Source organism: Oncorhynchus masou, chromosome 12 (genome assembly GCF_036934945.1).
Source record: "Oncorhynchus masou masou isolate Uvic2021 chromosome 12, UVic_Omas_1.1, whole genome shotgun sequence".
NCBI lineage: Eukaryota > Metazoa > Chordata > Actinopteri > Salmoniformes > Salmonidae > Oncorhynchus > Oncorhynchus masou.
In genome coordinates, this window is record NC_088223.1 from 81,510,079 (window position 1) to 81,536,630 (window position 26,552).

The 26,552-nt window shown below is 43.4% G+C and overlaps 1 protein-coding gene across 1 annotated transcript in view; it reads left to right on the top strand.

The window, feature by feature from the left end:
• Positions 1 to 26,552, top strand: part of LOC135550926 (CXADR-like membrane protein) — a 120,396-nt gene that overhangs the window by 60,520 nt on the left and 33,324 nt on the right. The gene's annotated exons all lie outside the window — the stretch shown is intronic.

Genomic DNA, 26,552 nt, shown 5'->3' on the forward strand with positions numbered 1-26,552 from the left:
GAGCTCTCTTGCCATGCACACAAGTGGTGGGTTTGTCATTGAAAAACAGAAGCATATGCAGAAAAGTACCTCATACCTACTGTCAAATATAGTAGTGGATCTTTGATGTTATGGGGCTACTTGGCTTCCACAAGTCCTGGGCACTTAAGATCAGTATTAACCAAAACCTGGTTGTGTCTGACAGAAGGCTTACACTTGGCCGCAAGTGGATCTTCCAGCAAAAACATAACCACCAGCGCTAATCAAAGTCCACAACTTTTTTGTTAATTGACCACAAAATCAACATTTTGAAATAACTGTCTCAGTCTCGAGACTTGAAAACCATTGACATTAAAATATCCTTGTGATTACTCACACTCTAATGCCCCGTACACACTCAGGTTGTACAGCACCACAGTTATACAGGCCACAGTACAACAGTACCACAGCACTGCAGCGCCACAGGCCTCAGTCATTCATTTTAAGACAAATCCTCTGAGTCAGCAAAACCAGAGGAATACGACAGGCTAGCAGCCCAGAGTTCACTTCTTCACTTATCTTAAAGACAGCAGAACGTCACGGTTTACACCCGTCTTTGGCGTTGTACACAATCCTCTCTTTAGTTAAGTGGAACAATTAGACGGAGCAGCAGAAATAAGATTTTACACTTTGTGCCGAAAGCAAATCCATTTATTTGGTACTCAAGGGTTCTCATAGCTTAAAGGGGTTGCACATTGATTACGTTTCAAGTAATTACAATGCCCTGAGTGCCCATCTATGAGGTATGTGGCCAAATCGTAATGAAGGAGGATCAGGTATGCATTTTAATCATGAGAGAGTGAGAGAGAAAGAGGGAGTGTGTGTGTGCGTGCGTGCGTGCGGTGAGTGCTTGTCTGTATGTCTTTGAGAGACAAGGAGAGAGAAGGTCTCGAACGATCTACAAGTTTGATATCATAACAGCCCACGCATTAGGGATTTTTTTTCCCTCCAGACTTTGAGTTCAAGTTTTTTCTAAATTTTTCAACTTCCACTTACATTATGAGTCTGGAGCGGTCTATGCTCATTTATGGTAAATCCCTTTCCCTACTCCTTTAAAGGGGCCATCTGGGATTGGTACATCCATGTTTGGACTTTAAATAAATGATATACAGCTATTGATTCTTGAAGAATATAACATATAAATGCCTTATGAGTTTAGTTAATCTGTTTTACTCTCCGTATCCCTCAGCTGTTTACCAAAAAAGTGGTAGGGTGTACATGTTGTTGTCTGAATCCCAATTGACCCCTTTGGTGTTTCTCTGCTCGATTGTAGCCAGCGTGATTATTTCATCCTTTCAGTAATACAGCAGTCTTACCACATTGACTAATGTGTCTGGTGTAGCTTGTCTCTAGAGCGTTAAACATCAAAATGAAAATTCTAAACACCAACAACGTACTTGGAAGTAGGATTATTATGGCAAGCAGAATCCTCCACACACCCTCTGGGGCTTAGTCCAACTCTTTCTCTTACACACACACACACATGGTCGGACGCACGCTCGCACGCGCACATGGACACACACACACACACACACACACCCTATTCTAGCCCTGTGTTTGGCATGGCGTCTCCCTAAATTGTTTTAATCTGGGATTGGAGGTGATAGAGATATGGAATAGAAGCCCAGTGTGGGGACGGATGGGGCTTTAGCCTGTAAGCACAGCATTCATCTGGTTCCAATCTCCTCTCAGTCTCCATCTCCGACCTCCACTGGGGCCAGCTAGCAGCACGTCCTCTGAATCTGGGCCATGCAGAGCCTGGGATGGGGGGTGTTGTCTGTCTCTGTCTGTCTGTCTGTGTGAGCTTAGCCAGACAGGTAATCCAGAGTTACTGTGGTCGTGATGCAATCAAACCAAACCCCAACTGCAGGAAACCATCACACTATCCCTTTACTAGAAAGCACACTGCTTTATTCAAACTGAAATAGGTTTAGTTTCATATCCCTCAGTAAACATTAGCCTGCAGATAATATGTCTCTACAGACATTATGACTAATGAGTGCAGATCTCCAAGGTTAGGCCGTGGTTAGGAAAGGCATGGGGAATGACATTAAAACCAATCGACTGATTCTTACACTCTTTGAAAAATGGGTTCCAAAAGGGTTCTTTGGCTGTTCCTATAGGATAACCCCTTTGAGTTCCATATAAAACCCTCTGTGGAAAGTGTTCTACTTGGAACCAAAAGGCATCTACCTGAACCAGAGGGTTCTACCTGGAGCCAAAAAGGGTTTTTCAAAGGGTAATCCTATGGGGACAGCCGAACCCCTTTAGGTTCTACACTGAAGAAATATATATATATATATATATATATACAGTACCAGTCAAATAATTGGACACACCTACTCATTCAAGGGTTTTTCTACATTGTAGAATAATAGTGAAGACATCAAAACTATGAAATAACACATATGGAATCATGTAGTAACCAAAAAATTGTTAAACAAATCAAAATATATTTTATATTTGAGATTCTTCACTGTTTGACTTGATGACAGCTTCACACTCTTGGCATTCTCTCAACCAGCTTCACCTGGAATGCTTTTCCAACAGTCGTGGAGTTCCCACATATGCTGAGCACTTTTTGGCTGCTTTTCCTTTACTCTGCGGTCCAACTTATCCCAAATCATCTCAATTGGGTTGAGGTTGAGTGATTATGGAGGCCAGGTCATCTGATGCAGCACTCCATCACTCTCCTTCTTGGTCAAATAGCGCTTACACATCCTGGAGGTGTGTTGGGTCATTGTCCTGTTGAAAAACAAATGCTATTCCCAATAAGCGCAAACCAGATGGGATGGCGTATCGCTGCAGAATGCTGTGGTAGCCATGCTGGTTAAGTGTGCCTTGAATTCCAAATAAATCACAGACAGTATCACCAGCAAAGCTCCCCCACACAATCACACCTTCTCCTCCATGCTTCATGATGGGAACCACACATGTGGAGATCTTCCATTCACTTACTTTGTTGGAACCAAAAATTGCAAATTTGGACTTTTCCACCAGTCTAATGTCCATTGCTTGTGTTTCATGGCCCAAGCAAGTCTCTTCTTCTTATTGGTGTCCTTTAGTAGTGTTTTTTTGTAGCAATTCAACCATGAAGGCTTGATTCACACAGTCTCATCTGAATAGTTGATGTTGAAGAATGTCTGTTACTTGAACTCTGTGAAGCATTTATTTGGTCTGCAATTTCTGAGGCTGGTAACTCTAATGAACTTATCCTCTGCAGCAGAGGTAACTCTGAGTCTTCCTTTCCTGTATTTGTATTTGTTATTAGCTGATGTGAAATAGAGTTCCATGTAGTCATGGCTCTATGTCATACTGTGTGCCTCCCATAGTCTGTTCTGGACCTGGGGACTGTGAAGAGACCTCTTGTGTTTTCTTCCAAATACAATGCTTTTAGTTGTAGAAATATTGAGGGCTAACTTATTCCTTGCCACCTATTCTGAAAATAATTGCAGCTCTTTGTTGAGTGTTGCAGTCATTTCAGTCGCTGTAGTAGCTGACGTGTATATTGTTGAGTCATTCACATACATAGACACTCTGGCTTTCTCAAAGTCAGTGGCATGTCGTTAGTAAAAATTGAAAAATGCAAGGGGCCTAAACAGCTACCCTGGGAAATTCCTGATTCTAACTGGATTATGTTTGTGAGGCTTCCATCACAGAAAACCCTCTGTGTTATGTTAGACAAGTAACTCTTTATCCACATTATAGAAGGGAGTGTAAAGCCATAACACATACGTTTTTCCAGCAGAAGACTATGATCGATAATGTCAAAAGCTGCACTGAAGTCTAACAAGACAGCCCCCACAATCGTTTTATCATCAATTTCTCTCATCCAATCATCAGTCATTTGTGTAAGTGCTGTGCTTGTTGAGTGTCCTTCCCTATAAGGATGCTGGAATTCTGTTGTCAAATTGTTTACTGTGAAATAGCATTGTATCTGGTTCAAACACAATTTTTTCAATAAGTTTACTAAGGGTTGGTAACAGGCTGATTGATCAGCTATTTGAGCCAGTAAAGGGGGCTTTACTATTCTTGGGTAGCGGAATGACTTTAGCTTCCCTCCAGGCCTGAGGGCACACGCTCTCTAGTAGAGTGTGTGCCCTCATTAAATTGAAGATGTGACAAATAGGAGTGGCAATATCATCTGCTATTATCCTCAGTCATTTTCCATCCAGATTGTCAGACCCTGGTGGCTTGTCATTGTTGACAGACAACTATAATTGTTTTCAGCTCATCCACACTGACTTTACAGAATTCAAAAGTACAATTCTTGTCTTTCATAACTTGGTACGATAAACTTAGTAGTGTCAGAATTTGTTGCTGGCATGTCATCCCTAAATTGTCTTATCTTGCCAATGAAAAAGTCATTAAAGTAGTTTGCAATATCAGTGGGCTTTGTGATGAATGAGCCGTCTGATTGAAGGAGCCAAGTTTTTAATTTTTTTATTTAATGTGACCCAAAGCTTTTTACTCTCATTCTTTATATAATATATCTTTGCTTCATAGTGTAGTTTATTTTTATTTAGTTAGTCACATGATTTCTTAATTTGAAGTATGTTTGCCAATCAGTTGGGCTGCCAGACTTAATTGCCATACCTTTTGCCCCACCCCTCTCAACCAGACACTTTTTCAATTCCTCATCAATCCAAGGGGATTTAATAGTTTTCACAGTAATTTTCTTAATGGGTGCGTGCTTATTAGTAACTGGAATATGTAGTTTCATAAATTTGTCAAGTGCAGAGTCTGGTTGCTCCTCACGTGACAAATACACTTTGATTTGATTACACACCACAGACCAGCAAATATTCTTTACATCCTCAACATATGAATCACTATATACTGTGATCACTACATCCTATGGATTTGGATACTGCTTTAAAGCAAATATCTGAAGCGTTAGTAAAGATGTGATCAATACATGTTGATTATTTAATTCATGTGATGTTTGTAACAACCCTGGTAGGTTGACTGACAAACTGATTCAGGTTGCAGGCACTGGTTGCAGTTTGAATTTTTTTCCTGAGTGGGCAGCTTAATGATAGCCAGTCAATATTTAAATCACCCAGAAAATATAATTCTCTATTGATATCACATACATTATCAACCATTCACACATATTATCCAGATACTGACTGTTAGTACTTGGTGGTCTATAGTAGCTTTCCACAAGAATGGTCTTTAGGTGAAGCAGATGAACCTGTAGCCATATTACTTCAACAGTATTTAACATTAGATCATCCCCCAGCTTAACAGGAATGTGGTTCTGAATATAGACCGCAACGCCGCCTCCGTTGGCATTTCTTTATTTTCGGTAGATGTTATAACCATGTATTGCTATCATTGTATCATCAAAGGTGTTATCAAAGTGAGTTTCAGAGATAGTCAGAATATGAATGGCATCTGTTACAAGCAAGTTATTGACTTCATGGACTTTGTTTCTTAGGCTACATATGTTAATATGGGCTATTTTAGCACTTTTCTGGGTTTCTTGATTGTTTTTAATGCTTTACTGGGAAGCGTATCAGAGGTAGACTTACTTATGTTGTTTACATTGGAGCTGATAGTGCAGGGTGAGCTGCATAATTGGTTTTCCTACTATTGCACATCGCCTCAGTGCCAACAGTGTAACTCTGGTTTATAGGCTCGTGGTTACTGCTTACAATAGCTGTAGGATAAACAGATGTATTCGGTGCAATTAGGGGTACATAAATTGAATTACTTACATTGTGTTTGCCAATGCCTCTAAGATCATGTACATTTGATGCAGCATTATGACGACTCACTGTCACAATGGTAGGGATTAACTGAGCTGGTCTTGGATCATTTACCAGTCATTGTTTCAAGGCAACCTTGAAATGTGTGGACACGAGAGACAGTTTCATCATAGCGCTTGATGGTTTTTGCGACAGCACTTGAAGAAATGTTCAAAGTTCTTGAAATGTTCCGAATTGACTGACCTTCATGTCTTAAAGTAATGATGGACTGTTGTTTCTCTTTGCTTATTTTAGCTATTTTTGCCATAATATGGACTTGGTCTTTTAACCAATTAGGGTTATATTTTGTATACCACCCCTACCGTGTCAAAACACAACTGATTGGCTCAAAAGCATTAAAAAGGAAAGAAAATCCACAAATGAACTTTTAACAAGACACACCTGTTAATTGAAATGCGTTCCCGGTGACTACCTCATGAAGCTGGTTGAGAGAATGCCAAGACTGTGCAAAGCTGTCATCAAGGGAAAGGGTGGCTACTTTGAAGAATCTCAAATATAAAATATACTTTGATTTGTTCAACACTTTTTTAGTTACTACATGATTCCATGTGTGTTATTTCATAGTTTTGATGTCTTCACTACTATTCTCCAATGTAGAAAATATTACAAATAAAGAAAAAACGTTAAATGAGTAAACTTGTCCAAACTTTTGACTGGTACTGTACAGTCAAAATAAGTATTTTGGGAAATAAGTATTTGGCCTCCTCTCAATCAGAAAGATTTCTGGCTCCCAGGTGCCTTTTATACAGGTAACGAGCTGAGATTAGGAGCACACTCTTAAAGGCAGTGCTCCTAATCTCAGTTTGTTACCTGTATAAAAGACACCTATCCACAAAAGCAATCAATCAGATTCCAAACTCTCCACCATGGCCAAGACCAAAGAGCTCTCCAAGGATGTCAGGGACAAGACTGTAAACCTACACAAGGCTGGAATGGGCTACAAGACCATCGCCAAGCAGCTTGGTGAGAAGGTGACAACAGTGATTATTCGCAAATGGAAGAAACACAAAAGAACCGTCAATCTCCCTCGGCCTGGGGCTCCATGCAAGATCTCACCTCATGGAGTTGCAATGATCATGAGAACGGTGAGGAATCAGCCCAGAACTACACGGGAGGATCTTGTCAGTGATCTCAAGGCAGCTGGGACCATAGTCACCAAGAAAACAATTGGTAACACATTACGCCGTGAAGGACTGAAATCCTGCAGTGTCCGCAAGGTCCCCCTGCTCAAGAAAGCACATATACATGCCCGTCTGAAGTTTGCCAATGAACATCTGAATGATTCAGAGGACAACTGGGTGAAAGTGTTGTGGTCAAATGAGACCAAAATGGAGCTCTTTGGCATCAACTCTCCGTGTTTGGAGGAGGAGGAATGCCGCTGTCAAACATGGAGGTGGAAACATTATACTTTGGGGGTGTTTTTCTGCTAAGGGGACAGGACAACTTCACTGCATCAAAGGGAAGATGGACGGGGCCGTGTACCGTCAAATCTTGGGTGAGAACCTCCTTCCATCAGCCAGGGCATTGAAAATGGGTCGTGGATGGGTATTCCAGCATGACAATGACCCAAAACACACGGCCAAGGCAACAAAGGACTGGCTCAAGAAGAAGCACATTAAGGTCGTGGAGTGGCCTAGCCAGTCTCCAGACCTTAATCCCATAGAAAATCTGTGGAGGGAGCTGAAGGTTCGATTTGCTAAACATCAGCCTCGAAACCCTAATGACTTGGAGAAGATCTGCAAAGAGGAGTGGGACAAAATCCCTCCTGAGATGTGTGTAAACCTGGTGGCCAACGACAAGAAACATCTGACCTCTGTGATTGCCAACAAGGGTTTTGCCACCAAGAACTAAATCATGTTTTGCAGAGGGGTCAAATATTGATTTCCCTTATTAAAATGCAAATCAATTTCTAACATTTTTGACATGCGTTTTTCTGGATGTTTTTGTTGTTATTCTGTCTCTCACTGTTCAAATAAACCTACCATTACAATTATAGACGGATCATTTCTTTGTCCGTGGCAAACGTACAAAATCAGCAGGGGATCCAATACTTTTTCCCTCACTGTATATATACTGAAGCACCTTTTTTTGTAAGCGTGTATGAAGCATGAGAAGAGTTCCGGCGCCGACAGAGATGGCCGCCTCGCTTCGCGTTCCGAGGAAACTATGCAGTTTTTTGTTTTTTTACATGTTATTTCTTACATTAGTACCCCAGGTCATCTTAGGTTTCATTACATACAGAATAACTACTGAATATAAGAGCAGCATCAACTCACCATCAGTACGACCAAGAATATGACTTTCGCGAAGCGGATACTGTGTTCTGCCTTTCACCCAGGACAACGGAATGGATCCCAGCCGGCGACCCAAAAAAATGACTCCGTAAAAGAGGGAAATGAGGCGGTCTTCTGGTCAGACTCCGGAGACGGGCACATCGTGCACCACTCCCTAGCATTCTTCTCGCCAATGTCCAGTCTCTTGACAACAAGGTTGATGAAATCCGAGCAAGGGTAGCATTCCAGAGGGACATCAGAGACTGTAACGTTCTTTGCTTCACGGAAACATGGCTCACTGGAGAGACGCTATCGGAGTCGGTGCAGCCAGTTGGTTTCTCCACGCATCGCGCCGACAGAAACAAATATCTTTCTGGTAAGAAGAGGGGCGGGGGTGTATGCCTTATGGCTAACGAGACGTGGTGTGATCACAGAAACATACAGGAACTCAAATCCTTCTGTTCACCTGATTTAGAATCCCTCACAATCAAATGTCGATCGCATTATCTACCAAGAGAATTCTCTTCGATTATAATCACAGCCGTATATATTCCCCCCCAAGCAGACTCATCGATGGCTCTGAACTAACTTTATTTGACTCTTTGCAAACTGGAATCCATACATCCTGAGGCTGCATTCATTGTAGCTGGGGATTTTAACAAGGCTAATCTGAAAACAAGACTCCCTAAATTGTATCAGCATATCGATTGCGCAACCAGGGCTGGCAAAACCTTGGATCATTGTTATTCTAACTTCCGCGACGCATATAAGGCCCTGCCCCGCCCTCCTTTCGGAAAAGCTGACCACCACTCCATTTTGTTGATCCCTGCCTACAGACAGAAACTAAAACAAGAAGCTCCCACTCTGAGGTCTGTCCAACGCTGGTCCGACCAAGCTGATTCCACACTCCAAGACTGCTTCCATCACGTGGACTGGGATATGTTTCGTATTGCGTCAGACAACAACATTGACGAATACGCTGATTCGGTGTGCGAGTTCATTAGAACATGCGTTGAAGATGTCGTTCCCATAGCAACGATTAAAACATTCCCAAACCAGAAACCGTGGATTGATGGCAGCATTCGCGTGAAACTGAAAGCGCAAACCACTGCTTTTAATCAGGGCAAGGTGACTGGAAACATGACCGAATACAAACAGTGCAGCTATTCCCTCCGCAAGGCAATCAAAAAAGCTAAGCGTCAGTATAGAGACAAAGTAGAATCTCAATTCAACGGCTCAGACACAAGAGGTATGTGACAGGGTCTACAGTCAATCATGGACTACAAGAAGAAATCCAGCCCAGTCACGGACCAGGATGTCTTGCTCCCAGGCAGACTAAATAACTTTTTTGCCCGCTTTGAGGACAATACAGTGCCACTGACACGGCCTGCAACGAAAACATGCGGACTCTCCTTCACTGCAGCCGAGGTGAGTAAAACATTTAAACGTGTTAACCCTCGCAAGGCTGCAGGCCCAGACGGCATCCCCAGCCGCGCCCTCAGAGCATGCGCAGACCAGCTGGCTGGTGTGTTTACGGACATATTCAATCAATCCCTATCCCAATCTGCTGTTCCCACATGCTTCAAGAGGGCCACCATTGTTCCTGTTTCCAAGAACGCTAAGGTAACTGAGCTAACGACTACCGTTCAAACACCCAGTTTGTAGCACTCAAAAAATGACTTCCGTCATCATGAAGTGCTTTGAGAGACTAGTCAAGGACCATATCACCTCCACGCTACCTGACACCCTAGACCCACTCCAATTTGCTTACCGCCCAAATAGGTCCACAGACGATGCAATCTCAACCACACTGCACACTACTGCCCTAACCCATCTGGACAAGAGGAATACCTATGTGAGAATGCTGTTCATCAACTACAGCTCGGCATTTAACACCGTAGTACCCTCCAAGCTCGTCATCAAGCTCGAGACCCTGGGTCTCGACCCCGCCCTGTGCAACTGGGTACTGAACTTCCTGACGGGCCGCCCCCAGGTGGTGAGGGTAGGCAACAACATCTCCACCCCTCTGATCCTCAACACTGGGGCCCCACAAGGGTGCGTTCTAAGCCCTCTCCTGTACTCCCTGTTCACCCACGACTGCATGGCCACGCACGCCTCCAACTCAATCATCAAGTTTGCGGACGACACAACAGTGGTAGGCTTGATTACCAACAACGACGAGACGGCCTACAGGGAGGAGGTGAGGCCCTCGGAGTGTGGTGTCAGGAAAATAAACTCACACTCAATGTCAACAAAACTAAGGAGATGATTGTGGACTTCAGGAAACAGCAGAGGGAACATCCCCTATCCACATCGATGGAGCAGTAGTGGAGAGGGTAGTAAGTTTTAAGTTCCTCGGCATACACATCACAGACAAACTGAATTGGTCCACCCACACAGACAGCATCGTGAAGAAGGCGCAGCAGTGCCTCTTCAACCTCAGGAGGCTGAAGAAATTCGGCTTGTCAACCAAAAGCACTCACAAACTTCTACAGATGCACAATCGAGAGCATCGTGGTGGGCTGTATCACCGCCTGGTACGGCAACTGCTCCGCCCACAACCGTAAGGCTCTCCAGAGGGTAGTGAGGTCTGCACAACGCATCACCGGGGGCAAACTACCTGCCCTCCAGGACACCTACACCACCCGATGTTACAGGAAGGCCATAAAGATCATCAAGGACAACAACCACCCAAGCCACTGCCTGTTCACCCCGCTATCATCCAGAAGGCGAGGTTAGTACAGGTGCATCAAAGCTGGGACCGAGAGACTGAAAAACAGCTTCTATCTCAAGGCCATCAGACTGTTAAACAGCAATCACTAACATTGAGTGGCTGCTGCCAACACACTGACTCAACTCCAGCCACTTTAATAATGGGAATTGATGGGAAATGATGTAAAATATATCACTAGCCACTTTAAACAATGCTACCTAATATAATGTTTACATACCCTACATTATTCATCTCATATGTATACGTATATACTGTACTCTATCATCTACTGCATCTTTATGTAATACATGTATCACTAGCCACTTTAACTATGCCACTTTGTTTACATACTCATCTCATATGTATATACTGTACTCGATACCATCTACTGTATCTTGCGTATGCTCCTCTGTACCATCACTCATTCATATATCTTTATGTACATATTCTTTATCCCCTTACACTTGTGTGTATAAGACAGTAGTTTTGGAATTGCTAGTTAGATTACTTATTGGTCATTACTGCATCGTCGGAACTAGAAGCACAAGCATTTCGCTACACTCGCATTAACATCTGCTAACCATGTGTATGTGACAAATAAAATTTGATTTGATTAGAAAAATCAATGCCTTTAGAGACACACACAACTGTGTCCGGCTAACTCCTGCAAATGGCTGCAGGGCTGTTACTACACTATGGGTGACTATTGTTAAACTGTTTGGTGTAGAATTGGTGTGAATTCAATTTCAATTCAGTCAATTTAGAAGGTCAAAACGAAATAGTTTAGAGTAAAACTACAGTTTACTTCCTGAATTGACTGAATTGAAATGGCCATGCATCTCCACTGACACCATCCAACCTTGGCATCCTCCAGTTCAGTTCCATCCACCATCTGGAAGCCTCAGTCAGTATGGTACTAGAGAAGAGCATTGGACAGTGTTATCAATCCAACCCAACTAGCCCTGTAGCCACAGGCTCCTCTTCCTGTCCCTCTGTCTCTCTTTGAGGACCAGACTCAGCCCATTGGGTGTTCTCTCCATCTGCTAACGCACAGAGTAGAGGAGAAGAATATACATGTACGAGGCTTTCGCAGGTGATGATGTTCCCATCTCTTCTATCCATTCTCTCATTTACACATAATTCCATTGATATTTCATTGATTTATAATGTATTCTTGTTGCTTTGTTTCAATCAATCAGTTTTACTGAAAATAAACCCTTTCTTATTAAGAAGCCTCCCACTGTTAAAACCAGTAATATTAAATGTGCTGTTATTACCCCATGAACCAGTTTACAGAAAGCATGGAAGGGTATGGAACATGGATAGATCTGGCACTTCCTGTTTCATATTCCTTTACTCCTTTTCAGGACCCAGAGACCACTTGTTATTAATGAAGTAGTGTTTCATTGATGTGTTCTCATGTAGCAGTGTGGCTAGCTCATGTTCCACTCTACAGTGAGCGCTAATAAACGAGGAAGGTATGCTACCTGTTTTCAATTAACTCCAGGAATGCCTGACATTTAGCTGTCTGGCTTTTCATGCCACATGATGCCCTCACTCTAATATCCTGTGGCCAACTGTCAAGGAATTAAATGTAAAAATGTCTATAGGGTCCACTATTACTCCAAACATGGTGCTGTGGCTGAATATCAAAGGTCTATCCTTGGTTCCTTGCGTACTTGTTTCCTTGACCTCCTTCTCACAGCTCATTGGAAGAGAAAATCCCAGTGAAAGAACCTCATATCTTCTCCTCCAGTGCGGTTTGAGAAGGAGGATGAGGAATAATGACAAAATGAGAATATCCCTCCTTTCCTCTTGCCACGGTGTTGTTATGCTTCCATGTAGATGACAGGATGAGCTAATTAACCCAAACTGAAGCTGTTTTTACGATGCACTGGTGGTAGTTTATGGTTGGCCGCTGGTACAGTCCAGAGCAGCTGCCTGCATCTCCAATTAGTACTGTTTTACTGTGTGGGGTGTTTAGGCCAATCCCAAATGGTACCCTATTCCCTATATAGTGCCCTACTTTTGACCGGGGCTTATTGGACTCAAAAGTAATGCACTATATAGGGAATAGGGTGCCATTTGGGAAGAAGCCTTAGTCATGTTTTTATGGCCTCCGTAAATGTTAAAAGAATGTCTATGGCGCTCAATCAAACCTTCAGGCTATTACATTACAGGTAATGATAGCCAAACCAACTTGGAGGGGTCATGATGATAATAAAAGTTTTATTGTCAAGCAAACCAACTGGGATAGAGAATTGATCTGTGGAAGACAAAGATGACTTTTTGGAATTCCTATCACACGTAAACTGAGATGCACACAAACAGAAGTACACACACACGCACACACACGCAAGCATGGACACACCCATACCCCCGCACAAACACGCAAGCATGGACACACCCATACCCCCCGCACAAACACGCAAGCATGGACACACCCATACCCCCGCACAAACACGCAAGCATGGACACACCCATACCCCCGCACAAACACGCAAGCATGGACACACCCATACCCCCGCACAAACACGCAAGCATGGACACACCCATACCCCCCGCACAAACACGCAAGCATGGACACACCCATACCCCCCCCGCACAAACACGCAAGCATGGACACACCCATACCCCCGCACAAACACGCAAGCATGGACACACCCATACCCCCCCGCACAAACACGCAAGCATGGACACACCCATACCCCCGCACAAACACGCAAGCATGGACACACCCATACCCCCGCACAAACATGCAAGCATGGACACACCCATACCCCCGCACAAACACGCAAGCATGGACACACCCATACCCCCCCGCACAAACACGCAAGCATGGACACACCCATACCCCCCGCACAAACACGCAAGCATGGACACACCCATACCCCCGCACAAACACGCAAGCATGGACACACCCATACCCCCGCACACACACGCAAGCATGGACACACCCATACCCCCGCACACACACGCAAGCATGGACACACCCATACCCCCCCTACACACACGCAAGCATGGACACACCCATACCCCCGCACACACGCAAGCATGCACAAATCCATAACCCCCCTACACACACACGCAAGCATGCACACACCCATACCGCCCCTACACACACATGCAAGCATGCACAAACCCATAACCCCTCACACACGCAAGCATGCATACACCTATACGCCCCGCACACACACGCAAACATGCACACACTCATACCCCCCCCCCCCACACACGCAAGCATGCACAAACCCATAACCCCACACACATGCAAGCATGCACAAACCCATAACCCCACACACATGCAAGCATGCATACACCGATACCCCCCGCACACACACGCAAGCATGCACACATTTATACCCCCCACACACACAAGCATGCGTACACCCATACCCCTCCACACACACAAGCATGCGTACACCCATACCCCCCACACACACGCAAGCATGCACACACCTATACTCCCACACACACATGCAAGCATGCACACACCCATATCCCCCCTACACACACACGCAAGCATGCGTACACCCATACCCCCACACACACAAGCATGCACCCACCTATACCCCCACACACACATGCAAGCATGCACACACCCATATCCCCCTACACACACACGCAAGCATGCACACACTCATACCCGCCCCCACACACGCAAACATGCGTACACCCATACCCCCACACACGCAAGCATGCACACACCCATACCCCCCCCCACACACACACGCGAGCATGCACCCCCCCCACACACACCCAAACCCCACACACACACACGCAAGCATGCATACACCCACACACCCCCACACACAGTGCATATACACATTATGCACATTATGCACACACACTTGTAAACCACCAGTCAGCTATATTTTTCACCTAATGGGCACAAAAGTTGCAAATTGCAGCAAAGAGGACTTGGCAGCACAAAAATCTGTATTAAGTATTGATCTAAAAAGGTCAATTCTCCAATTCAGCAGCAGCAGTGCATCCTTAAGGCAGCAGCTGTTCATGGTGATAGGGCCATATATTAAGAGACAGTAAAAGTGCCAGTTGACGTCAAGCTCACAGTGACACTAAAGAACTGATAGGGTGGAATTCTCCTTTATTGGTACATTTGGGGGATGATTTAACAGTCACGATATCTTATAGTTACAAAGGATGAGTCGAGCGCTGTTATACCTCTGGAAAACTTCAAAGTGCTCAAAGAGGCGGATGCTTAGTCAGCAAAACAGATATGACAGTGGTATTGCAGTTGATAAGGAATTTGTTGCCCTAATCTTACTTTTACAGCAAATAGTCTAAGGCCCCGTACACACTTAGGTTGTACAACTGGTGTACAACTCATTTGACACAGAGCTTGTGAAACCTGACATTTTTGTGATGCAACAGAGTTTATCTGTACACAAAATGTTTCCACAACCATTGTGGGGTGTCTCCGCAGGGTAATTACTTTTGTGCCGAAAGCTCTCCTTTCTATCACAATTGTTGTATCAAATGTGTTGTACATCAGATCTGCAACTTGAGTGTGTACGGGGCCTAAGCGTCCGGATCAAAGCACATCAAGCCATGTATATGACTTGGCGGTTTATGACAAACTCACCATTTCAAACAGGATGTCATTCTTTGCAGTGCTTTGCTCCTCAATCACCTACCAGCAGCACTATAATAGCTACAGAGGGATGTGGTGAGATGTTTAGTGCCCCAGCGGTTTGATGTTGTGAGTAGGGGTCCCATGTTCATGTGCCGGGATTCATAAAGCGTCTCAGAGTAAGAGTGCTGGTCTAAGATCAGTTTGCCTTTTTAAATCATAATGACTATGCTGGGGACCTGATTCTAGATCAGACCTCCTGGGTGTAGAACAGGGTGGGGGGAAGGTAGAGGGGAGTCAGTGTGTCGGGACTGAGAGCATGTCCATACACTATGAAGTCTCTATGATGAATATTTCCTTTTCATATTAAAGCAAAAGACAACAGCAAAGCTGTTCATATCGTATCACCAGGAGCAATGAAAGAAGCCGGAGACAATTTATTGCAGAGTATCATTATTCAGACTGTGGATAATGATGGAAAGAAAGGATTCTTTCTCATCGGGGAGGCTGTTAGATGATGCCATCTATTTTTCTGGAGGCAATGTTCACTAACAATGTACACATACTCTCTCTGTGTGTGTGTGCTTGTGTGCGTGGACCAACGATCTAAGCAGCCTCTGAAGAGCGTCAAGGGTTTCTCTGGGGATTCTCTCTGGCAGTCACTGTTCCCTGTCTCTGACCTCTCTACCCTCTGTTTTTTTCCAATATAAGTTTATTTTCTTTCTCTTTTTTCTAGAAACCCCAGCTGATTTTATTCTAGAAAAGCTTGAGGGACCCCCCAGCCAATGACATTCTAACAGTCTAATAAATACATTTCATATATGCTATCGGAATTGTTTTCATCTGGTTGTGTTTATCAAGGTCTTAGGTAACATTGGAATACATAAAGCATTTTCTTAGTAGTCTGAGCTATATGCTGCCGTATGCTCACGTGCGGGGCACATGGAACAGCAATTATTCTTGGAAAAAATATATTTTTTGAAATAGAGCTCACCTCTTCAATTTTTAGATTTATTTGACAAAGGTATGTGTTTTAGAAACTGCAGAATCTGCTCTTTCTGTTACAATATAGAAATCAAAACGTCTTCCCTTGACGGGTTTTTACAGTGACAGGTAGGCCGTAAATAAGAATTTGTTCTTAACTGACTTGCCTAGTTAAATAAAGGTTAAATAAATAAAAATAAAACCTGCATGGGACTGCACCCATCTCTTCATATACAATTTGACAATTGATAATATTGTCACCCCATCAGACTAGTGTCTTTCGGCTAACCCTATTATTATATGTGTGAAATTAGATTCAATATAGTTTAGGTGTAGTTTCGATGGGCCAGCTGCGTGGTGAATGACTGCAGGTTTTTATTTATTTTTTATTTATTTATTTCACCTTTATTTAACCAGGTAGGCAAGTTGAGAACTGGTTCTCATTTACAATTGCGACCTGGCCAAGATAAAGCAAAGCAGTTCGACACATACAACGACACAAGAGTTACACATGGAGTAAAACAAACATACAGTCAATAATACAGTATAAACAAGTCTATATACGATGTGAGCAAATGAGGTGAGATAAGGGAGGTAAAGGCAAAAAAAGGCCATGGTGGCAAAGTAAATACAATTTGTAAATACAAAATACGATTTGCAATGGAAGAATGTGCAATGTAGAAATAAAAATAATGGGGTGCAAAGAGCAAAATAAATAAATTAATTAAATACAGTAGGGAAAGAGGTAGTTGTTTGGGCTAAATTATAGGTGGGCTATGTACAGGTGCAGTAATCTGTGAGCTGCTCTGACAGTTGGTGCTTAAAGCTCGTGAGGGAGATAAGTGTTTCCAGTTTCAGAGATTTTTGTTGTTCGTTCCAGTCACTGGCAGCAGAGAACTGGAAGGAGAGGCGGCTAAAGAAAGAATTGGTTTTGGGGGTGACTAGAGAGATATACCTGCTGGAGCGTGTGCTACAGGTGGGAGATGCTATGGTGACCAGCAAGCTGAGATAAGGGGGGACTTTACCTGACTGCAGGTGATGACTGGTGAATGAGGGTCCTCTTAAAACTGCTTATAACACATTCTGTTCATGATATTAAGATTCTCACAATAACAGTGTTTTATATAGACTTATTTAGGAAAAGTCAAGGACGTGGGAACATGACTTTAAAAATGTCAGAGTAATTAATGAACCAATAGTTTTTTCTAGTGTTAATTGTGGCCTCCTTTTTTGGGTGGCATACATGGAGGGAATAGGAGCAATCTTGTCCTTACCGTGTGTGTGTGTGTGTGTGTGTGTGTGTGTGTGTGTGTGTGTGTGTGTGTGTGTGTGGAAATGTTTAACTATATTTGTGAGGACCAGAATTCCCCACAAGAATAGTAACTACCTGGGGACTTTTTGTTACTCCCCACAAGGAAAAACATTTTGTAGTTTTGTAGTTAGGGTTAGGTTTAGGGTTCGGTGTTAGGGAAAATAGGATTTTGAATGGGAATTAATTTTGTGTCCCCACAAAGTTAGTTGTACAAGACTGTGTGTGTATGTGTTTTCCCCCTCCTTTCTCTCTCACCTTCTCCCTCTCCTTCACTCATCTGGACTTGATTGTTACTGAGGCTCATGGTGTGGTATATGTACTGTAGTCACTGTCGCTGGCTTTATCTGCAGTGGAGCAGGCAGCTTGACGTTTGGTGACGGCTTTTAACACTAGTCTCTACACAACATAGACCGGCATGTGGAGTTTCAACCCACAATTCAACCCACAATTCACAATGCTGTGAAACCAGTAAAAGTGAAGGAAAAAGTCTTTGAAGTTGTTTACAATTATGAACGGAAGGCGAATCAATAGCCAAGATAGTGTCTCTATCCTATTGCACACACAGCTGTGTCTAAGACTACCTGAAGTATTTTCAAGTCCACCGACTCCCCCTGCCTCTGTTTAGGGAAGATATTAACACAGTGGAATCTTTCTTTGGAAGCGAATGAACCAATTTATCCGAGTTTCAGCATTCACTGTAAGGCCTGCATCTCAATGAGTTCCACCCTCAAGTGTTAACTGAGGACAACGCTCAGACAAGTAGTTAACTTTAATAAGGAAGGAGTTCAAATTTGGACACAGTCCAAGACTTTGGTTTAAGTCCCCCCTATTCAGGTAGAATCCCCACAGATGCAGAAGTTGGATAAGATTCAAGTGCATCCCAAATAGCACCCTATTCCCTACAATAGTGCACTACTTTGACCAGAGCCCTATGGGCCTTCCCTATAGGGCCTGGTCAAAAGTAGTGCACTATATAGGGAATAGTGTGGAATTTGGGACGAGGACTCTGTAATCAAGAGTTGTCGGAACGTCCTGCCGGTGATGTTTATGAGGGCTCTGATTACCATAATCTAATTGGTTACGCAGATTTCTTGCTTTTGTGGGAGACCAGTGGGAGGCTTAGCTTCACTACATCATATCACGGAACCCATCTCAGTTACCTTTGAAGATGGATTTCAAGGTTGCCACTTGTCAGGTGGCTTCATTTCGACTGGTTTTCTTCTCTCAATCTTTCCCTCGATTCAGTGTGTGTCGTGTGTGGAATGTGGGTGTACTTCAATGTTTTCACAAAGCGTCTAAGAGTAGGAATGCTGATCTACCCCCCCCCCCCCCCCTTTTGGCCACATGAGAGGGTACTGTACTATTCCCCTTTTTTCCAAACCAAAAGGTGGCATCTAATACCACTTTTTTGGGGGTACGGAAGGGATGTATAAAGTGAAACTGGTCTTGTCAGTAGTAGAAGCAAAGGATTATGGGAAAGCGTCCCCCACCTTCAAAGTGCTGTCTGAAGTCACTGAGGAGGAAATACTCCTAACCTTTCTCCGGCAGGCCAGATGCAGTGCATACAGGATTGAGACAGCCAAGTAATTGCAGGAGAACGTACAATTATTTACCCCCTCGCAGATGAATGAGGTTACGGAAGGAGCAACCACGGGTGTGATTTGGAGAAGGAAAAAGGTAGGAAGTCGGATGTTGGGTTTTGTATATCACTTAATTTGGTCAGTTCGTTTCACGTCTAATTGCATTGATGTGAATTTTTACAAAACATATGTGTGTGATGTTGTGAGGTGTTTGTGGATGTTGAGCACAAATTGGGAGTCATCCAGATGCTACTTCCCCCCTTCCCGCCAATCCATCTCGCCTTCAGGCCTATTCACTTAGAGCTGGTGGCACAGCAGGGAAAAGGTCATTATGCTTGACGTGCAGTAATTTTATGTGACACGCTAAAGTGCTTTGCCACATTATGTGCTCATCTTTCAATGTTTAAAGTCATTCATTTCTTATTCGTTACTCTCCTAACTTCCCCCTAAAAAGTGTTATAACAGGCATGAAGTTATACAGTAGGCACAGCACGCCTAGTGGTGGACGTGAGTATTACGTCCGTCACCACACAGACTGAAACTCTGCTAAGTCCAAATGGCATGAACTCTGGCTCGTGGCTAAAGAATTATATATTGCCCTGTTGAAGGGAACTTGGCTTAATGCAACACCGACACTCGATCTTTTTTTATCGGCAGACTAGTCTGTCAAGCGGGGGGAAGATATAAGGTGTCACACCATCAGGTAGCATTGTTTTCAATTTGCCAAGGCTGTCAACATTGGCTGGCCCTGAACCGTGACGATAGGCGCTAGTCACTCATGCTGTATGTAACACCAAACCCCTAAAGGGTAATGAGTGATGTATTTCAAAGCCTAGAAGCTCTGTGAACTGCCTTACACATGGGGTGTGTGTGTGTGTGTGATTGATATAGCCGCTCTCACAGGCTGTGTGTTTCACTATGCAGATATGGCACATGCCATTGCATTTACTTGCAGACTTACTACTAACACAAAGTGACACACTCTTCTTCTTGTCAGTCGCATCCTATGCCATTTCCTGAGATCAGTACTATAAGTATCACAGGAGGCTGTTGAGGGGAGGATGACTCATAATAATGGCCCAGAATGGAGTGAATGGAATGATGGATTTGATACCGTTCCACTTATTCCGCTCATTACCACAAGCCCATCCTCCCCAATTAAGGTACCACCAACCTCCTGTGGTAAGTATACACATGGAGCTGCGTCAACTGTGTTGAATTTAAGGATGGGAGAAATATCAACGTGCGGCTAACACAGTCGGTTAGTCAGCAGTCAGACGACACTCAACCCTCATGCTTTGGGCCCACTGATGCATTCTGGGATACTTCACTCCAAACGATAGGATGAACAGAAATAATTCAAAGTGAGCTCACAGGCTGAAGTTAGCCCTCTTCTCTTTTAGTTGTCTATTTGAAGTTGCAGTGTTTTTTTACTCAGATCTGAGCATTCCTCTGTGACAGAGCCAGAGAGCACGGGTGATGTGCTGACTCGGGAGCATCCAAGCTAGGCAGGCTAGTCAGACAAGCAGCGTGACTTTGGACAGTTTGAAAGGTATGGTGCCCAATGTGTCCCACCAGCTCCCATGCTCTCCTATAATAAGACTGGAGAGGAGGGAATTTACTGGAGCACGACTCCCCCTAGGGCATCTTCAGAGGACCCAGGTCCCTTCTCTCTCTCCCTCTCTCTCTCTCTCTCTCTCTCTCTAAACAACACAATGTAACTCCAAGTCAATCACACTTCTGTGAAATCAAACTGTCCACTTAGGAAGCAACACTGATTGACAATACATTTCACATGCTGTTGTGCAAATGGAATAGACAACAGGTGGAAATTATAGGCAATTAGCAAGACACCCCCAATAAAGGAGTGGTTCTGCAGGTGGTGACCAGAGACCACTTCTCAGTTCCTATGCTTCCTGGCTGATGTTTTGGTCACTTTTATATGCTGGCGGTGCTTTCACTCTAGTGGCAGCATGAGACGGAGTCTACAACCCACACAAGATTCTCATCCAGGATGACACATCAATGCGAGCTGTGGCAAGACGGTTTGCTGTGTCTGTCAGCGTAGTGTCCAGAGCATGGAGGCGCTACCAGGAGACAGGCCAGTACATCAGGAGACGTGGAGGAGGCCGTAGGAGGGCAACAACCCAGCAGCAGGACCGCTACCTCCACCTTTGTGCAAGGAGGAGCAGGAGGAGCACTGCCAGAGCCCTGCAAATTGACCTCCAGCATGCCACAAATGTGCATGTGTCTGCTCAAACGGTCACAAACAGACTCCATGAGGGGGGTTTGAGGGCCCGACGTCCACAGGTGGATGTTGTGCTTACAGCCCAACACCGTGCAGGACGTTTTTCATTTGCCAGAGAACACCAAGATTGGCAAATTCGCCACTGGCTCCCTGTGCTCTTCACAGATGAAAGCAGGTTCACACTGAGCACATTTGACAGACGTGACAGTATGGAGACGCCGTGGAGAACGTTCTGCTGCCTGCAACATCCTCCAGCATGACCGGTTTGGCGGTGGGTCAGTCATGGTGTGGGGTGGCATTTCTTTGGGGGGCCGCACAGCCCTCCATGTGCTCGCCAAAGGTAGCCTGACTGCCATTAGGTACCGAGATGAGATCCTCAGACCCCTTGTGAGACCATATGCTGGTGCAGTTGGCCCTGGGTTCCTCCTAATGCAAGACAATGCTAGACATCATGTGGCTGGACTGTGTCAGCAGTTCCTGCAAGAGGAAGGCATTGATGCTATGGACTGGCCCGCCCGTTCCCCAGACCTGAATCCAATTGAGCACATTTGGGACATCATGTCTTGCTCCATCCACCAACGTCACGTTGCACCACCGACTGTCCAGGAGATGGCGAATCCTTTAGTCAAGGTCTGGGAGGAGATCCCTCAGGAGACAATCCGCCACCTCATCAGGAGCATGCCCAGGCGTTGTAGGGAGGTCATACAGGCACGTGGAGGCCACACACTCTACTGAGCCTCATTTTGACTTGTTTTAAGGACATTACATCAAAGTTGGATCAGCCTGTAGTGTGGTTTTCCACTTTAATTTTGAGTGTGACTCCAAATCCAGACATCCATGGGTTGATAAATTTGATTTCCATTGATCATTTTTGTGTGATTTTGTTGTCAGCACATTCAACTATGTAAAGAAAAAAGTATTTAATAAGAATATTTCATTCATTCAGATCTAGCATGTGTTATTTTAGTGTATATACACACACACACACATACTCCTATTTTGTATAATTGTTTTGTACTGTTTTCACCCAGACTGTCCAACAATACTAACAGTTCAAGCCAGAACAGCATAGGCCATACGGTTGATCACAGTCCAAATGAGAACTGACTGAAAAAGAAGGGAAAACAATTGAAAGCGTCGGCTTTTATCCATAGCCCCGTGGTCATTTTATCCTTTACACTGTCTGCATCTGTATACTGTGCTGCTGCTGGTAAGCCTCTGGTAAGATAATATATCCTCTTGGATCCTCTCCTCGCTCTCATCTATTTTTCTCTTTTTGGCCTGGATGTCTTCTATAACATAACCGGCTTAACCTGCTCTGTTATGCCACTTTCACCCAATGATAGAGTGACCATGTATCTGGATGGCACACATGCCAGGAAAAATTCAGAGAACGTTTTATGGTAATTGTGTATTTCCTTTAATCATTAAAGAATCTGCTCGTGACAGTTATTTCAGAATAACAGTTATTCACTTATTTCAGAATTTGAAATAAGTGTGATGAAAGCCAGAGATGTGTTTTTCTATCAATAGCCATCAACCAATTTCTTCACTCATATGAAAGTTAAGCCACAGTGAATATATTGACATTGTGAAAGAGATGTGGTTGACACAGAACAGCTCCCAAAAACAATATTTATTTTACCTTTATTTAACTAGGCAAGTCAGTTAAGAACAAATTCTTATTTTCAATTACAGCCTAGGAACAGTGGGTTAACTGCCTTGTTCAGGGGCAGAACGACAGATTTTTACCTTGTCAGCTTGGGGATTCAATCTTGCAACCTTTCGGTTAGTAGTCCAACGCTCGAACCACTAGGCTAATATGAACTCACATGTCTATGTTTGCATAAAACTGGCATCAGTTTGCATTGCTTCTGCCACAACCCACAAACATTAGTACTATGTATGAACCACAGTCAACACTGGCCTCTTCTCCACAAATCAATTAAGCATATAGAGAGACAGAGAGAGAGAGAGACTTCCTGAGTCCTAACTGAGCTCTCAGGTCCTCCCCTAACATGACATTAGCAAGTGCAAAGAATGACTACGCAAAACACAGTGTTAAAACAGGAACGAGTGGGAGTGGAGACCCAATACTTTTAGCGGAAGACATTTTATTACATTCAGAAAGTGGCTGTTGCCAGGTTTGCTGGAGAAATTAATTGTATTGTAAATTAACTTTCCGCCATTTTCTCAAAGCATGCCAGTTACTAAGTTAGCTACAACATAAAAATAAAAAATAAAAATTATTTAGCAGACGCTCTTATCCATAACGACCCACTTACAGTTAGTGCATTCATCTTAAGGTAACTAGGTAGGACAACCACATAGAGTATCCGTCATAGTAAGTACCTTTTTCCTCAATCAAGTAGCTACAGTATCAGCAAAGTCAGTGCTTGTAGTAAACTGAGTGTTAGTTCACGAAAGGCAATAAAGACTCAAATCTTTCTTGAGAACAGAGGCCTAGCCTAGACTTAGCATGTCTTTCAGTAGCTTGTAAGCAAAGCTATTACATCACAAAGAGGTCTCTTTCTCACCTGCTTGTCACACCTGAGCTTCTGACTGCCACTCAATGTAATCTAATTAGGCCCATATTGAGTAATCATTAGCAATTAGCCTGTTGTATTCACTCCAACTCCTTCTAATTCCATATCTTAATTACCGCTATCATGTATCATGAATAGGGGTAAGATGGGGTGAGCTAATCGGTTAGCACTCTCTAATTAGCTTTTATGCTAGTGTCGTCGAGGGCTCCTGACTTGTCAGCAATGTGAATATGTGAGGCTATGTGGGAATGGGTGATATGCAGAGGTGATATCTCTTTAGTGTTCTCGGGGTCACGACACACAGCTTGTGGCGGGGCTGTGGCGCTAATCAAGGTGCATGGTGGGTATAAATAATTTACAGTGTCAGCGGTGGTCAGTGGATGAAGTGGGGAATTTGAAATAGGATGTGTGTGCCATGTATGTGTGTGTGTGAGACTATACCAGTGTAACCAATGTAAAGTGGCCCAGGCAGAAAGAGAGAAGAGAAGCAAAGAGGTTGTCTTGATTCAGAAGTGGTGGGAGTATTTATAAGTATGCATACTGAGACTGGCTGGATTTATGGACAAGAATCAGCAAATATGAATTCACAATGTGTATCAATAAAGCAAACGCTTGAGCTGTGCTAGACAATTAAGCCTGCTTGTCGATAGCATCTTATTTAATATGACTGCAGTTATAATTACACAAGCATGAAATTAATGGACTTTTGTCCAAAAAAACTCTTCACCTGGCACTGTAAATGGTTGATATATAATATCTGACTTGACACTGAATAATGTTTTTTATTCAATTCCAAAGGATAAGACAGAAAACGTTTTGGAACGTTCATGTTCATAAAGATTTAGAACATTCTCACAAGTTCTTAATCATTACCTAATGAAAACATGTCTTCTCTAAAGACTTAAGCATCTCAAATATGTTGCCTACTGTTCCACAGAGATATATATTATGTAATGTAAAATAAACTGGTGGTTTGAGCCCTGAATGCTGATTGGCTGATATATGTATTTTTAACTAGGCAAGTCAGTTAAGAACAAATTCTTATTTTCAATGATGGCCTAGGAACAGTGGGTTAACTGCCTGTTCAGGGGCAGAACGACAGAACAACCTTGTCAGCTCGGGGATTTGAACTTGCAACCTTTCGGTTACTAGTCCAATGCTCTAACCACTAGGCTACACTGCCGCCCCAAATATTAGACCGTATACCACAGATATGACAAAACATGTATTTTTACTGCTCTAATTACGTTGGTCACCAATTTATAATAGCAATAAGGCACCTCTGGTGTTTGTGGTATATGGCCAATACACCACGGCTAAGGGCTGTATCCAGGCACTCGGCTTTGCTTAAATATATAGCCGACAATATTATTGTCTGTTGACGGACACATTTGATTGGTCTCGCGTATCTCTTTGAGATGAACTGAGTCTGCAATAAATTGGGATAGAGGTTGAATCCCAAATTTAACTCTCTCCCCTACATAGTGCACTACTTTTGACTAGAGCCCTATGACACTATATAGGGAATAGGGTGCCATTTGAGGCACAGACAGAAACTCAACAGAAACTCGGACGGTCAGGGACATTTGTTTTTCTTTCCTCGTTCTCTTTTTTTTGCCATCCATTTGGATGAGACTGATCTCAGTGTAAATCCCCCCTGATACCAGTCTAATGCCATCCTATCCATGCCCCTTTCCACCGCCTGGCATTGTGCAGTTAATCCAGACCAAGGCCCCCGGTGTGTTGCATTGGCCATTTGTCTCTCATTGGAATGACTGCCTTGTAGACAGGTTGCAAAAGGTTTACAATGTATTTCAATGGAGACATTTACACTTCAGCTGTATGGAGACGTGCTGTGGGGTTGAGGTAGATTTTATAAAGCAGAGGGCATTGAAAATAACATTGATCACCTTTTATGGAATATGCTTTTCTTTCAGGTGGTTGGCCCATCTATGATTGAGTGTGGAGTAACCATGTTTGAGAGTATCCTTGTTTGAGGAATAACCCGTCTGAGACTTGAAGACAAGTGTGAGCAGCACTGCAGCTAATTTCTGTACTTTATTTCAGTGCGATAATGTTATTGTTGAAGTATGCGGGTTCAATACCTAGTTACTTGCACTGTATCAAAGCACCACAAAGCTAATCTTCTCTCCACATGCTGTGTGTATAAGGCTCACTATTACCCCCAATACCTTCAATTACTGTGTGTGTGTGTGTGTGTGTGTGTGTGTGTGTGTGTGTGTGTGTGTGTGTGTGTGTGTGTGTGTGTGTGTGTGTGTGTGTGTGTGTGTGTGTGTCAGACCTGGGTTCAAATATTATTTCAATTATTTCAATTACTTTAAGTATTCAGATATATTTTATTTGAAAATACAAGTAGTTGTTATAATGTTTTTTGGAAATACACATAGTATTTCAAATACAAAATAAATACTGCCACGGATTTTAACCCTGGTCCCAGGAGTATTTGGAAATAATTACAAATATTTTCAAATAGTGAGCTATTTATAGGA